Below are 14,852 nucleotides of genomic sequence, written 5' to 3' on the forward strand. Positions count from 1 at the left end.
TGGAACTGTGCCGCCTAGGTTATGCTAAGGCTTAGGGAGCTGGGCAAGCAAGACAACCATGCTCACAGATTCATTCTGGTCGCTGCTTATTGGGGTTTAGGAGAAAATGATCGAGCATTTGCTTTGGTCATGTCCGGGTCTTTAGGTGTACACGCTATCATCTAAGAACATTAATTTTTGTTTGATCTGCATGATTTTTTAGGAATGTATCTAAGAAGTCTGCTCAATAAATAGACAAGAAGAGATGCTTCCGCCAGGGTACGTACTGAACCACTGGTTGAAACACACTGTGTAAACCCTTAACTGGGCATCAAAAAGTACTTCGACAGTAGCAGCTAGTGAAGCAGCTAAGGCGGAATCGTCCACAATGCAAGTGTCCAGTGTCCTAAGGAAGAGTGGTTCCACAGCATTCTCACCTGCCGCTGGATGCGTACGGAAGCTCATCATGACAAGATCTAACGAATGTTGCGAGGATGAACTCCTGGTGGAATTAAAAGACGAGGATCCCCTGTTGGAAAGAACTACTTCCGTCTTGCACGGATCAACATCTAGACTATTTTCGGTAGCCCACTCCGCTGTTGCACGTAGATCTTCTGGAAGCATATCTCTTAGAGTGCTGGAAAACTTTCCCCTAACCGCAATAGCCACGTCATCAGCATATGCGATCACTTTTACACCCTTTTCTTCCAGAGACAATAGTAGATTGGACCGGCATGTAGGACCATCTGGTTAAAGCTCAAATAAAGCTCTTGTGTTTTGGCCAAAAAAAAGTTGGTGTCTTCTCACGGTAGCGCTCGCCATTCAAAGTTACGTTACGATTCGTATCATCTTTGAAGAGGTACGGTCCAATGACGCCACCAACCCATAAACCGCACCAAACTGTGACTTTTTCTGGCTGCATTGGTAGGTCTTGCAATGCTTCTGGCTGATCTTCACTCCAAAGTCGACAATTCTGCTTATTTACTTACCCATTGAACCAAAAATGAGCTTCGTCGTAAAGTGGAAGAAGGGCGCGATGAACTTTCTTAATAGAGCTCGCATTTTGATAATAAAATTCAATAATTTGTAAGCGTTGTTCGTTTGTAAAACGATTCATGGTTAAATTATAGACCAAACTGAGGATGATTGACAGGGAAACAAAACACGAAACGTGCGTGAGGTGTTTAAACCAGTGTTGCCAAAGAGATAATTGCTAAAAAATCACCCTTTAGAAGGCGTCTGCTTTCTTCTTTTCCTGTGTTATCACAATGAACGAAAACGTCTAAGTGAGTCTGATGGTAGACTACCACTTTAACCTAACCTATCAAATTTTTGTTCGATTTACGCTTCTCCCAGTACTTCTTATTAATATTGCATGCCCTATATGACAATTGTCCATTTTTATAAAGTTTTCACTGTCCATGCGAATATACACAGCCATAGCCTCAGTCACCAACAGTATAACGACTTCAAGAAATCACACACGCTCTCATGCCGTACGTTATTTCTAAATTTTAACAAAGTGTGGGAGTATCTGTGTGATCCCCCAGTGACTATATGTACGTGTGAGTGATTGGGGACTTGGGGGGCCAAAGAGTGAAAATCGCCAAAGAGTAGTGGTAGTGGTAGGCACAACATCAGCAGAAACTGTAGCAGTAGTTGTGTGGAATTGATGCTGACTGATACAAATGTTTGTACCGATAATGATAACGATGGCGTTAACTGTGATGAAAATGACAACGACGATGATGACGATGATGATGCTGATGTTGCTGCCGATTATTATAATAATAATAATAATGATAATGGCATGAAAATTGACATTATTATTGCCATGTTTATCCGCCTAAATAGTCATATACTAGGAATGAATCAAGATATCATAGTGCCTTTAGCATGTTCCAGTACATATGTATGTGCGTGTGGGTTATTGGCATTTTGTCATTCATATGGGAGGTGGTGAATATTAGGGGAGATTATTCCGTTACATGAAAAGGAAAATAATGGGTTCATGGATTGACTAACTCGAAAGCTTGGATGGGGCCATTCGAAAATTAAAAATAACACAGTACGAAAAAGACAAAAATTAAAAAAATTAAAAAAAAAAATTAAGAAGATCAAAAATGTTTGTGAGACTGATATTTCAATTGAAATGTGTACTAAAAGTTCTTACAAAATTAAAATTTAGTCGCAATACGGATGGGGGTATATTCATTTTCTCATTCCGTTTGCATCATTGGAGGCCGCCGTAGCACAGTGCTTAGCATGTTCGCCTATGCAGTTAAATGCCTGGGTTCAAAACCTGGCGAAAACGTCAGGGTTAAATACCCACTCAGACCATATTAAGCACTTATGTTTAAGGTTATAGAAGAAGTCGTTGAACAAATTTTAGCCATATCGGATAAGAATTGCGCCCTGTAGAGGCTTAAGAAGTCATGATCCGTGATCGGTTTATGTGGGAGCTATATCAGCTTATGAATCGATTTAGATCATATTTACCAAACTTGTTGCAAGTCAAAACAAAAAACTTGACATAAGAAGACATGCATAATTTCAGCGAAATCAGATAATAATTGCGCCCTCTCGATTCTCAAGTTGTACAATCGAGAGATCGGTTTATAAGGCAGCCATATGCATCGATTTGAATCATATTTGGCAAATTTGTTGGAAGTCAAAACAGAACGTCACATACAAAATTTCAGTCAAATTTGGTAAGAATTGCACCTTCTAGAGCCTCAAGAAGTCAAAGCGGGAAATCGGTTTATATAGCAGCTATATCAGAACATGGGCCGATTTGTCCTATTTACAATCCGAACTGACCTACACTAATAAGAAGAGATTTGCAAAATTTAAAGCACTTAGCTTTAGTCTTTCGGAAGTTAGCGTGCTTTCGACAGACAGACATACGGACGGACATCGACTTGAAATGTAATGATGATCAAGAATATTTGCCATTCTTTATGGTTAGGGTTAATAACAATGTATTGTTATATTGCTATATCTCCTAAACTATGCGTTGTAGAGGGAAATGGGCCTTTATTCCTGACTTCTTCAAAAAATTCAAAATTTCATCGAAGATCCATCAAAAATTGAAATTTCACTATGAAAACTTTAAATTGGCTGTATATCCTAAACTATGCGTCATAGAAGGAAATGGGCCTTAACTCGTAACTCCTTCAAAAAATTCAGAATTTCATCGAAGATCCATCAGAAATTGAAATTTCACTATGAAAACTTTAAATTGGCTGTATATCCTAAACTATGCGTCGTAGAGGGAAATGGGTCTTAATTGGTGACTCCTTCAAAAAATTCAAAATTTCTTCGAAGGTCCATCAAAAATTTAAATTTTACTATGAAAACTTTAAATTGGCTGTATCTCCTAAACTATGCGTCGTACGGGGGAAATGGGTCTTAATTCGTGACTCCTTCAAAAAATTCAAAATTTCTTCGAGGGTCCATTAAAAATCGAAATTTCACTTGAAAAACTTTAAATTGGCTGTATATCCTAAACTATGCGTCGTAGAGGGAAATGGGCCTTATTTCGTGACTCCTTCAAAAAAATCAAAATTTCTTCGAAGGTCGATCAAAAATTGAAATTTCACTATGAAAACTTTAAATTGGCTGTATCTTCAAAAATATTCGTCGTAGAGGGAAATGGGTCTTAATTTGTGACTCCTTCAAAAAATCCCCTCAGAAATCGAAATTTTCAATATGAAAACTTTAGATTGGCTGTATCTCCAAAACTATGCGTCGTAGAGGGAAATGGGCCTTAATTCGTGACTCCTTCAAAAAATTCAAAATTTCTTCGAAGGTCCATCAAAAATCGAGATGTTACTATGAAAACTTTAAATTGGCTGTATATCCTAAACTATGCGTCGTAGAGGGAACTGGGCCTTACTTCGCGACTCCTTCAAAAAATTCAAAATTTCTTCGAAGGTCCATCAAAAATCGAGATGTTACCATGAAAACTTTAAATTGGCTGTATCTCCTAAACTATGCGTCGTAGAGGGAAATGGGCCTTACATCGCGACTCCTTCCAAAAAATTCAAAATTTCATTGGAGATCCATCAAAATCCGAAATTTCACTATGAAAACTTTAAATTGACTGTATCTGCTAAACTATGCGTCGTAGAGAGAAAAACGATATCAAGATTGATCTTAGTCGGTGCATAACATGATATAGCTGCCATATAACCCGATATCGGATTTTGACTTCTTCATGGACTAGACGCCAAAATCGTGTTAAATGCGAGGGATCTTTGGCGTGATCTTTTTCGTGACTCCTTCAAAAAATTCAAAATTTCTTCGAAGATCCATCAAAAATCGAAATTTCACTATGTAAACTTTAAATTGACTGTATCTCCTAAATTGACTGTATCTCCTATAGTACAACGAAATGGGTATCATGCGCATTCGTCGCAAACGCTTGGACTGCGTCGACCCGAAAGGATTATCCAAGTCTATTGACGGCAGTCCTTTGGCAGACATGAACCATCTGATGGGAGTGGCAACAATTAAGGATTTTGTAAATAGTACAAAGTTCCTAACTTAGAATTTCTATTTCGAGGTCATTTTTTTTTAGAGCATTTAGCATAAGTATACCGATCGAATTATTTTCTGATTCGATTTAGCTTTGCCTGTCTGTCTGTCCGTGTTAAATTGTGTACAAACTACAGGTCGCAATTTTCATACGATCGTCATTAAACTTGGCACATACATTTTTTTGGCGTAGAGAAAAAGCCCTCCTACAGAAAGGGTGATTTTTTAAGAGTATCTCACGAAAAAATGCTTCAATGATGCTTTTCAATGTGTCAATTGAAGCTGTCTGTATACGATCTAGGCGGCCAATTGATCGGTCCCGAAAAGAAATAAAATGTTCACCAAACTCGCCTCTCAATAAGTCTATTGTTACGCGTGCTGTGTGGCATGTGGCACTGTTTTATTGCAACCACATGTCATGCAAGTAAAGCTCATGCATTTTGGGCAAAAAAAAAAAAGTTGGATATCATCCTAAGATAGCGCTCACCATACACAGTTACGTTACGATTCGAATCTTTTTTGATGAAGTACTGTCCAATGATGCCACCAGCCCATAAACCGCACCAAACTGTGACTTTTTTTGAATGCATTGGTAGCTCTGGTAATGCTTCTGCACTCACTCACTCCAAAATCGACAATTCTACTGTTTTACGTGCCCATTGAGCCAAAAATGTGCTTCGTCGCTGAACACAATTTTTCCATAAAAAGTGGATATTCGTCCAACTTTTCAAGAGCCTATTCACCAAAAATTCTCCATAACGATAGATCCTTTGCCTTAAATTCGTTCACCAGCTGTATTTTGAAAGGCTTCAAACCTAAATCCAACCGGACTTAATGCGTTTTTACTTATTCCTATTTGAATGATCGAATGGTAATTATGTATGATTTATATAAATTTTTAGTCGAACAATTATATCTATTTTTATAGCCACCGCCATAGGATGGGGGTATACTCCGTCATTTCATTTGCAACACCTCGAAATATTGACCTGCGACCCCAATAAAGTATACATGTTCTGGATCATATCGACATTCTGAGTCTATCTAGCCATGTCCGTCCGTCCGTCTGTTGAAATGACGACAGCGGTCGAGCGCGTAAAGCTAGCCGCTTGAAAATAAGCATAGATGCTTCTTATCGATGTAGGTCGTTAATTGCAAATGGACCACAACGCTTCTGATTCTGATATAGCTACCATATAAAGCGTTCCCCAGATTTAACCTCTTGAGCCCTTAGAAGCCTCAATTGTCATTTGATTTGGCTGAAATTTAGAAAAAGGACTTAAGTTGTGACTTCTAACATTCATACCAAGTATGATCCGAATCGGTCAATAAACAGATATAGCCGCCATCAAGGAAGTAGCCATTGGGCTAGGGGCCCTAAGGGGGGGGGGGGCTCGGGCCTAAGGCACCCCCGCCCCCTCTCCTGGTACATTTAGGCACTTAAACTTTCAAAATTTATTTTCTTAATGGATAAGGCTAAAGTTATTTAAACTGCGATATAGTTACACCTTGATAAAGGGTGTTCCATCGGGGGCAGCGAAGTGACCTGTAATATGCTGGTATATTCATAATTAAGAAAATTTGTATTGACATAGCAATTTTTTTTAAATATTTCACTCCTAAGAATTTGGAGAAATTGTTTGTTTGATTTTTGGGATATAAAAAATTACTGACTTTCGACAAGCCAATTTTTCCCCCCCCCCCCCCCAAAACATGCCGGGAAAAATTGTTGTAACTGGTTTCAGTCGTCTACTTTACGCCAGTCCGAATTTCATTATGATTCCTCTTTCCGAACTGGAGCTAGAATTTTTCTAAGGCAGCTCTATTCTTGGGTATTTTTCGTCGTTCATGCGAACCTGTGCACACGGAACAGCAGCAAGAGCCGTTGCCGTTGTCTTGCGTTCGAAGCCATCAATACAACTTTCAAATGTTTTTTGCACTGTGTTGGCAATCAGTGAAAAACTCAGCTTTGACTTTATGACCAAGTGTCACCGTCGATGTGTCAGCTCCTGTGCCCAATAACGATCACAATAAAAACAAGTAAAAGCGTGCTAAGTTCGGCCGGGCCGAATCTTATATACCCTCCACCATGGATCGCATTTGTCGAGTTCTTTTCCCGGCATCTCTTCTTAGGCTAAAAAGGATATAAGAAAAGAGTTGCTCTGCTATTAAAACAATATCAAGATATGGTCCGGTTCGGACCACAATTAAATGATATGTTGGAGACCTGTGTAAAATTTCAGCCAATTCGTATAAGAATTGCGCCCATTGGGGCTCACGAAGTAAAATAGAGAGAACGATTTATATGGGATCTGTATCGGGCTATAGACCGATTCAGAACATAATAAACACGTTTGTTGATGGTCATGAGAGGATCCGTCGTACAAAATTTCAGGCATATCGGATAATAATTGCGACCTCTAGGGGTCAAGAAGTCAAAATCCCAGATCGGTTTATATGGCAGCTATATCAGGTTATGAACCGATTTGAACCTTATTTGACACAGTTGTTGAAAATAAAAATAAAATACGTCATGAAAAATTTCAGCCAAATCGGATAGGAATTGCGGCCTCTAGAAGCTCAAGAAGTCAAATCCCCAGATCTGTTTATATGACAGCTATATCAGGTTATAGACCGATTTCAACTATACTTGGCACAGTTGTTGCATATCATGACGAAATACTTTGTGCAAAAACTCATTCAAATCGGATAAGGATTGTGCCCTCTAGAGTCTCAAGAAGTCAAGACCCAAGATCGGTTTATATGGCAGCTATATCAGGTTATGAACCGATTTAAACCATACTTTGCACTGTTGTTGGATATCATAATAAAACACGTCGTGCAAAATTTCATTTCAATCGGATAAGAATTGCGCACTCTAGAGGCTCAAGAAGTCAAGACCCAAGATCGGTTTATATGGCAGCTATATCAGGTTATGGACCGATTTGAACCATACTTGGCACAGTTGTTGGATATCATAACAAAACACGTCGTGCAAAATTTTATTTCAATCGGATAAGAATTGCGCACTCTAGAGGCTCAAGAAGTCAAGACCCAAGATCGGTTTATATGGCAGCTATATCAGGTTATGGACCGATTTCAACCATACTTGGCACAGTTGTTGGATATAATAAGAAAACACGTCGTTCAAAATTTCATTCCAATCGGATAAGAATTGCGCACTCTAGAGGCTCAAGAAATCAAGACCCAAGATCGGTTTATATGGCAGCTATATCAAAACATGAACCGATATGGCCCATTTACAATGCCAACCGACCTACACTAATAAGAAGTATTTGTGCCAAATTTCAAGCGGCTAGCTTTACTCCTTCGGAAGTTAGCGTGCTTTCGACAGACAGACGGACGGACGGACGGACGGACGGACAGACGGACGGACGGACAGACGGACGGACATGGCTAGATCGACATAAAATGTCGCGACGATCAGGAATATATATACTTTATGGGGTCTCAGACGAATATTTCGAGTAGTTACAAACAGAATGACGAAATTAGTATACCCCCCATCTTATGGTGGAGGGTATAAAAATTGAGGTATCTAAAAAAAATTTTGGCAATTTTCTATTTTAAAAAATTTGGACCCCCCCAAAAAAAAATCCTGGCTACGTCCCTGGCCCCCATATAAAGTGATCTCTGGATTTGACTTCTCTAGCCCCTAGAAGCCTATATTTTCGTCCGATTTGACTCAAGTTCGGAACAAACACTAGAGTTATGACTTTTGACCAAATATAGCCCCCATATAAACCGTTTGCTGGATTTGACTTCTTGAGCCCTTAGATTCCTCAATTTTCATCCAATCCGGCTGAAATTTGGAACAAGAACTTGACTTATGATGTTTTACATCCATGTCAAGTACGATCCTAGTTGGTATATAAACAGATATAGCCCAGATAAAAAACCGACCCCGAATTTGACTTCTTGAGCCCTTAGAAGCCTCAATTTTTATTATGACTTCCCACATCCATGCCAAGTTTAATTCGAATTGCCCCTATACCCGGATTTGATTTCTTCAGCCCCTAGAAGCCTAAATTTTCAACTGATTCGGCTGCGATTTGGCCTAAAACACTATCGTTTGACTTACAGCAACCATGCCAAGTTTTATCTGAATCGGTCAATATGGTGATGTTGGACCCCTAAGTACCGATATCCCTATATGACTTCTCGAGGCCAAAATAATTCAACTACAAACTCAGTTAATAAGGGTATATCTTTAGCGAAATCCATGGTGGTGGGTACCCAACATTCGTCCTGGGCAAACTTATCACGCTTTTACTCATTCATCTTTTTGTTAGGCATTCTTCAATTTTATAGCAAAATTGATTTTATTTAAATTTCATGTTCACCCATTTTAATTGTGCTCCATCAAATCTCCAGTAAGATATCTGGGATTTCTGCACATCGTTTCGCAATGGCAGCCCTTCGAGTCAAGTGTTGATTTTAAAATTCTATTGGTTTCGAGGAGATGGTGTGACAGACCTACAGATAGACAGACCGACATGCGGTCATTTGAGTGCGTGTAATTTGAATGTTGTCCGCACATGTCGCCTCTCACCTATTGTGGAAAGGCGGAAAATTGCGATGTAGACCGTTAAGATCATTTGACACATTTCCGCATTGATTACATCAATAATGTGGGATGTATGTTAGATGTATATGCGTTGCAGTCTTCTACTTAGTGGACAAGTACAATGGCATAGAAACGACAACAATTGTTTTCCATCGTCAATCTAGGGAATAAAATACCCAAATTGACAGACACTGAAGAGAGGCGGAGGAAACATGTATGCTTAATTATTTCTGTGTTTTCAAATTGACATATAACAATGTGTGTTTATTATAGAAATAAGATGTAAATAGAACATCAAGTTTTAGTGATAGTTATGTCCCCAGCAAAAATGATGGAAAGTGGTTTTAAAATTTTTAAAAATTTTTTGGTTTAAAAAATTTCACTGATTTTTATACCCACCACCGTGGGATAGGAGGTATATTCATTAAGTCATTCCGTTTGCAACACATCGAAATACCAATTTCCGACACTACAAGGATATATATTTCGGTCCATCGTAAAATTCTAAGACGATTTAACGATGTCCGAGCGTCTGTCCCGTGTGTCTGTCCGTCCGTCTGTTGTAATCACTCTACAGCCTTCAAAAATTGACATATTGAGCTGAAATTTTGCACTGATACGTCTTTTGGATGCACGTTGGTTAAGTGTTTAAACGGGTCAAATCGGACCATATTTGGATATAGCTCCTATATAGACCGATTTTCCAATATAGGGTCTAATGGCCATAAAAACTTTATTTCTTATCGGGTTTTGTTGAAATTTGCAACAGTGGGTAATTTTAAGCCTCCCGACATCTGACCTTAATATGGATTAGATCGGTTCATATTTAGATATACCTGCCATATAGACCGATCTCCCGATAAGGGGTCCGAAGCCCATAAAATCTTTAATTATTACCTGATTTCGCTGAAATTTAAAACAGTGGATTATTTTAAGCCTCCCGGCATCTGAGGTAAATAAGGTTCAGATCGAAATATATTAAGATAAAGCTGTCACATAGACCGATCTCCCGATAAAGGGTCTGAAGGCCATAAAAGCTTTACTTATTACCCATTATCATGCACAATGCATGATAAAGAGTAGAACATCCTGCTAACTGCTGATATGCAAACTGTACGACTATGTCAAGGGAAGGTCGGTGGAGACAGCCCTGCACGAGGTTGTGCATAAAATAGAAACATCATTCGATTCCAAGGCTCATAATGTGTACGTCTTGGAATGTTGGAGATAGTGTTGACACCGAGGGAGTGTTTCACAATGTGCGCACCGACATACTAAAATCCATAAATGAGGGGGTGTTTCACAATGTGCGCACCGACATACAAATCCAATTCATAGACCATTACCAGGTGGACCGGATCCCTAGAGACCGGATAAAGGAACAGGCTGATAAGTAACTGTTGGATAAATTGTGTTGGATAAGAGAGAAGGTGGCACAAGGCACGCCGCAGGGGGGGCATTTTATCGTCACTGCTATGGGTGACCACCATAAATAAACATCGTAGACGATGTTAAAATACTGCTAAGGGTAGGGATCCGATTTATATATTCTGAAGCTCCAAAAGGGTCTTGAAAATTGTATAGGACTGGGCCTAGACCTAGAGGTCTCAATGTTAACCCAGAGAAGAATGAAATTTGCTTCACTGGAAAGACGAAGGTGGTTAATTTGACGCACCACGTTTCCCCAATAGAACGATTTCGATATCTGACAAGGTCAAGGGGGTCGAGGAGGACTACGAGCTCACTTATGCAAAATAAATAGTTTTTAAAAGGGACGCTACAAAAGTAGACCGATAAGGACAGCAAACGACATCACTTGACATTTTCTCTTCAGTATGATTTGTCATTTTATAATAGAGAGAGCTATACGAGCCAATACCGCATCGAAATTATTTAAATTTACTCCGGAAATTCGGAGTCAGTGGCCTCAACGTTAAGAGCGCTTCGGCGAAGGCTTATTTCTGGCTGAATGGCATCGTCAGTAAGCATACTATGCAACAATCCACGCGTACTCCAGGCGTCATCATCGCATCTCGAAAAAATTACGATTTGGAGCGGGTTATGGGTCGGCGACGTCATTGGGCCGTACTTCTTGCTTGATGATCAAGACCGTCACGTTATTGTGAATGGCAGTGGCTACCATTCAATAGAAATAGAATATTTTTGGCCCCAATTGGATGATATGGACTTGGAGCCACACAGCGAATGTCACAATCAAGTAACTGGAAACCAAGCTTGGAGAACGTATTATCTCAAGAAATGGTCCAGGCGACTGGGCGTCTCTGTCGTGCGATTTAACGTCGTTAGACTATTTCCTGTGGGTCTACGTCAAATCCAAGGTCTATGCCAACAATCCAGCGCCGATTGATGAACTTCTTAAATTTTTTTATACGCATCACCATAGGATGGGGTATCATTCTGATCTAGTCATTCCGTTTATAACACCTCAAAATATTGATCTAAGACCCCATAAAGTTGTTTATTCGTCTCGACACTCTGAGTCGATCTAACAATGTTTGTCCGAAATCATGATAGCGGTCGAAAGCTTAAAGCTAGCCGCTTGATATTTTGCACAGATAATAACTATTGATGTGGGTCCTTGGAGATTGCAAATGGGTCATATCGGTTCAGATTTGGATATAACTCCCATATAAACCGTTCTACTGATTTCACTTCTTGAGCCACTGGATGCCACAACTTTTGTTCGTTTCGGCTGATATTTTTCATGAAGAGGTTGTTGTGATTTCGAACAACTGCGGCAAGTACGGTCAAATCGGTATGTAACCTGATGTTGTTCCTATATAAACCGATCTCCTGATTTTATTTCTTTAGCCCTTACAAGTCGCAGTTCATGTCCGATTTGGCTGAAATTTTGCACGTAGTGTTCTGTTATGACTTTCAACAGCCGATCTATATAACTTTCAACTGAATACTCAGATGTGAACACTTGTAGCGGCTAAGTCATTTTGTCATGAATCGAAATCATGCATAACAAGTAAAAGCGTGCTAAGTTCGGCCGTGCCGAATCTTATATACCCTCCACCATGGATCGCATTTGTCGAGTTCTTTTCCCGGCATTTCTTCTTAGGCAAAAGAAAAAGGATATAAGAAAAGATTTGCACTGCTATTAGAGCGATATCAAGATATGGTCCGGTTTGGACCACAATTAAATTATATGTTGGAGACCTGTGTAAAATGTCATCCAATTCGAATAAGATTTGCGCCCTTTGGGGGCTCAAGAAGTAAAATAGAGAGATCGATTTATATGGGAGCTGTATCGGCCTATAGACCGATTCAGACCATAATAAACACGTATGTTAATGGTGATGAGAGAATCCGTCGTACAAAATTTCAGGCAAATCGGATAATAATTGCGACCTCTAGAGGCTCAAGAAGTCAAGATCCCAGATCGGTTTATATGGCAGCTATATCAGGTTATGAACCGACTTGTACTTTATTTGACATAGTTATTGAAAGTAACAATAAAAAACGTCTTGCGAAATTTCAGCCAAATCGGATAGAAATTGAGCCCTCTAGAAGCTCAAGAAGTCAAGTCCCCAGATCTGTTTATATGACAGCTATATCAGGTTATGAACCGATTTGAACCATATTTGGCACAATTTTTGGATATCATAACAAAATACTACGTGCCAAAATTCATTCAAATTGGATAAGAATTGCGCCCTCTAGAGGCTCAAGAAGTCAAGACCCAAGATCGGTTTATATGGCAGCTATATCAGGTTAAAAACCGATTTGAACCATACTTAGCACAGTTGTTGCATATCATAACAAAACACGTCGTGCAAAATTTCATCCCAATCGGATAAGAATTGCGCCCTCTAGAGGCTCAAGAAGTCAAGACCCAAGATCGGTTTATATGGCAGCTATATCAAAACATGGACCGATATGGCCCATTTACAATACCAACCGACCTACACTAATAAGAAATATTTGTGCAAAATTTCAAGCGGCTAGCTTTACTCCTTCGGAAATTAGCGTGCTTTCGACAGACAGACGGACGGACGGACGGATAGACGGATAGACGGACGGACATGGCTAGATCGACATAAAATTTCACGATGATCAAGAAGATATATACTTTATGGGGTCTCAGACGAATATTTCGAGTAGTTACAATCAGAATGACGAAATTAGTATACCCCCCATCTTTTGGTGGAGGGTATAAAAATGAAAATCAAACAACAATTGACTTCACATATGCAAATTACGAAGCCAATCTAGCCCAAAATTTCAACAAATAGTGATTAAAACTCGTGTATCTCCGAAACCAGTGGAGATATTGTATACCTCAAGCTGATTTTTGTTGGGATTTTTGAGTACTATCCTGCAAAACTAATATTGAAAATCGCGCCACAAATAAAGATTTGGCAGCCCGAACAATTTTTCAAATTGCCTAGGTGACCAACATTAAGGGCCTGCCAAGAGGCGCCTGGACCACCTAGGGCCTTGAAATTTCGTACACGATCTCGATTACATTTCACCTCTAATTTCAAAGAGATATCTCCACCCGTTCTCTCACGACATTTTACCATGTCGTTGCCCGGCTTTCGCGACTAACACAGGCACATAGGTTTAGATACAATACCAGACATGAACCATCTTAGGGTTGTAAAATAGAAAAGATCGGTGATTTTGTAAGTAGCACAGATTTCCTGACTTAGATTGTTGACCACTCAATGTCCGTGCCGAATTTGGGTGCTTAAGTTATTGAATTTTCACCCGATTGTGACGAAATGGGGTTTACATATATACCCGAGGTGGTGGGTATCCAAATTTCGGCCCGGCCGATCTAAATGCCTTTTTACTTGTTTATTTCTTTAAAATTTTTTGATTTTATGGGAACAATTTTCTCGATACTGGTGTTTCCATAACGTATTACGTTCATGTAAATTTTTTAAATAACTTTGATACAATTTTATTTTCCACATATCATGTCTGTTGGTGATTACATCTAAATGGAGTCCTTAATTTCCCCTAGCCAGAATTCTTTTTCAATAAACTTGGTCCTTAAACATTCCATAATATTGAATCAATTCAGAAATGACCAATCTCCCATAGCGTTTATTTATTCATGTGTGTGAGTATGGTTAAAATATAACGACCTTGTAGCAACAGCCATACAAATTGCCTTAATCTGGTCACTTCTTTTTACATAAATCCTAAGCAGTTTGTTACGCACTGCACGACGGGAGGTACCAAAAAAAAAAAAGAAAAAACAACAATCCGTACGTGTTTATTATCCTTATTTCAATTTGGCAATTTGGCCATTCCCGCCTTCGCTTCATTCAATTTCGCATGATGATGATAATGGCGGTGTTGGAGGTGGAGATGGTCCTCTCACAAGCATCGCCAGCAAAAGTAATGAAAGCCAATTTGACACGCAACATACCAGAAAAAGGCAATCAAAAGAAGGCCAAAGAGAATAGAAAGTTGTAAAAATTAAATCAACATTGTTTGTTAAAAATGGTGCTAATCATAAATATTTACTTAGCATCATTAAATTTAATTTACTTGTTGCACGCTATACTCACGCGGCAGAGAGCCCCCCGTCGCTGGAATAACAAAAGCTGGATCATTAACAATGGAATGGCAAACATAACAATAATAAAATAAATAACAAAGGGAAAAGAATCCAAAGTATGCCATGTCGTACAGGAAAAAAGCTTCCCAAAACACGAATAGGTGATATGAAAATTGGACATGAAATCCCCAAACAGGTTGATAG

This window comes from Stomoxys calcitrans, chromosome 5, assembly GCF_963082655.1.
Source record: "Stomoxys calcitrans chromosome 5, idStoCalc2.1, whole genome shotgun sequence".
In the NCBI taxonomy this organism is placed as follows: Eukaryota; Metazoa; Arthropoda; class Insecta; order Diptera; family Muscidae; genus Stomoxys; species Stomoxys calcitrans.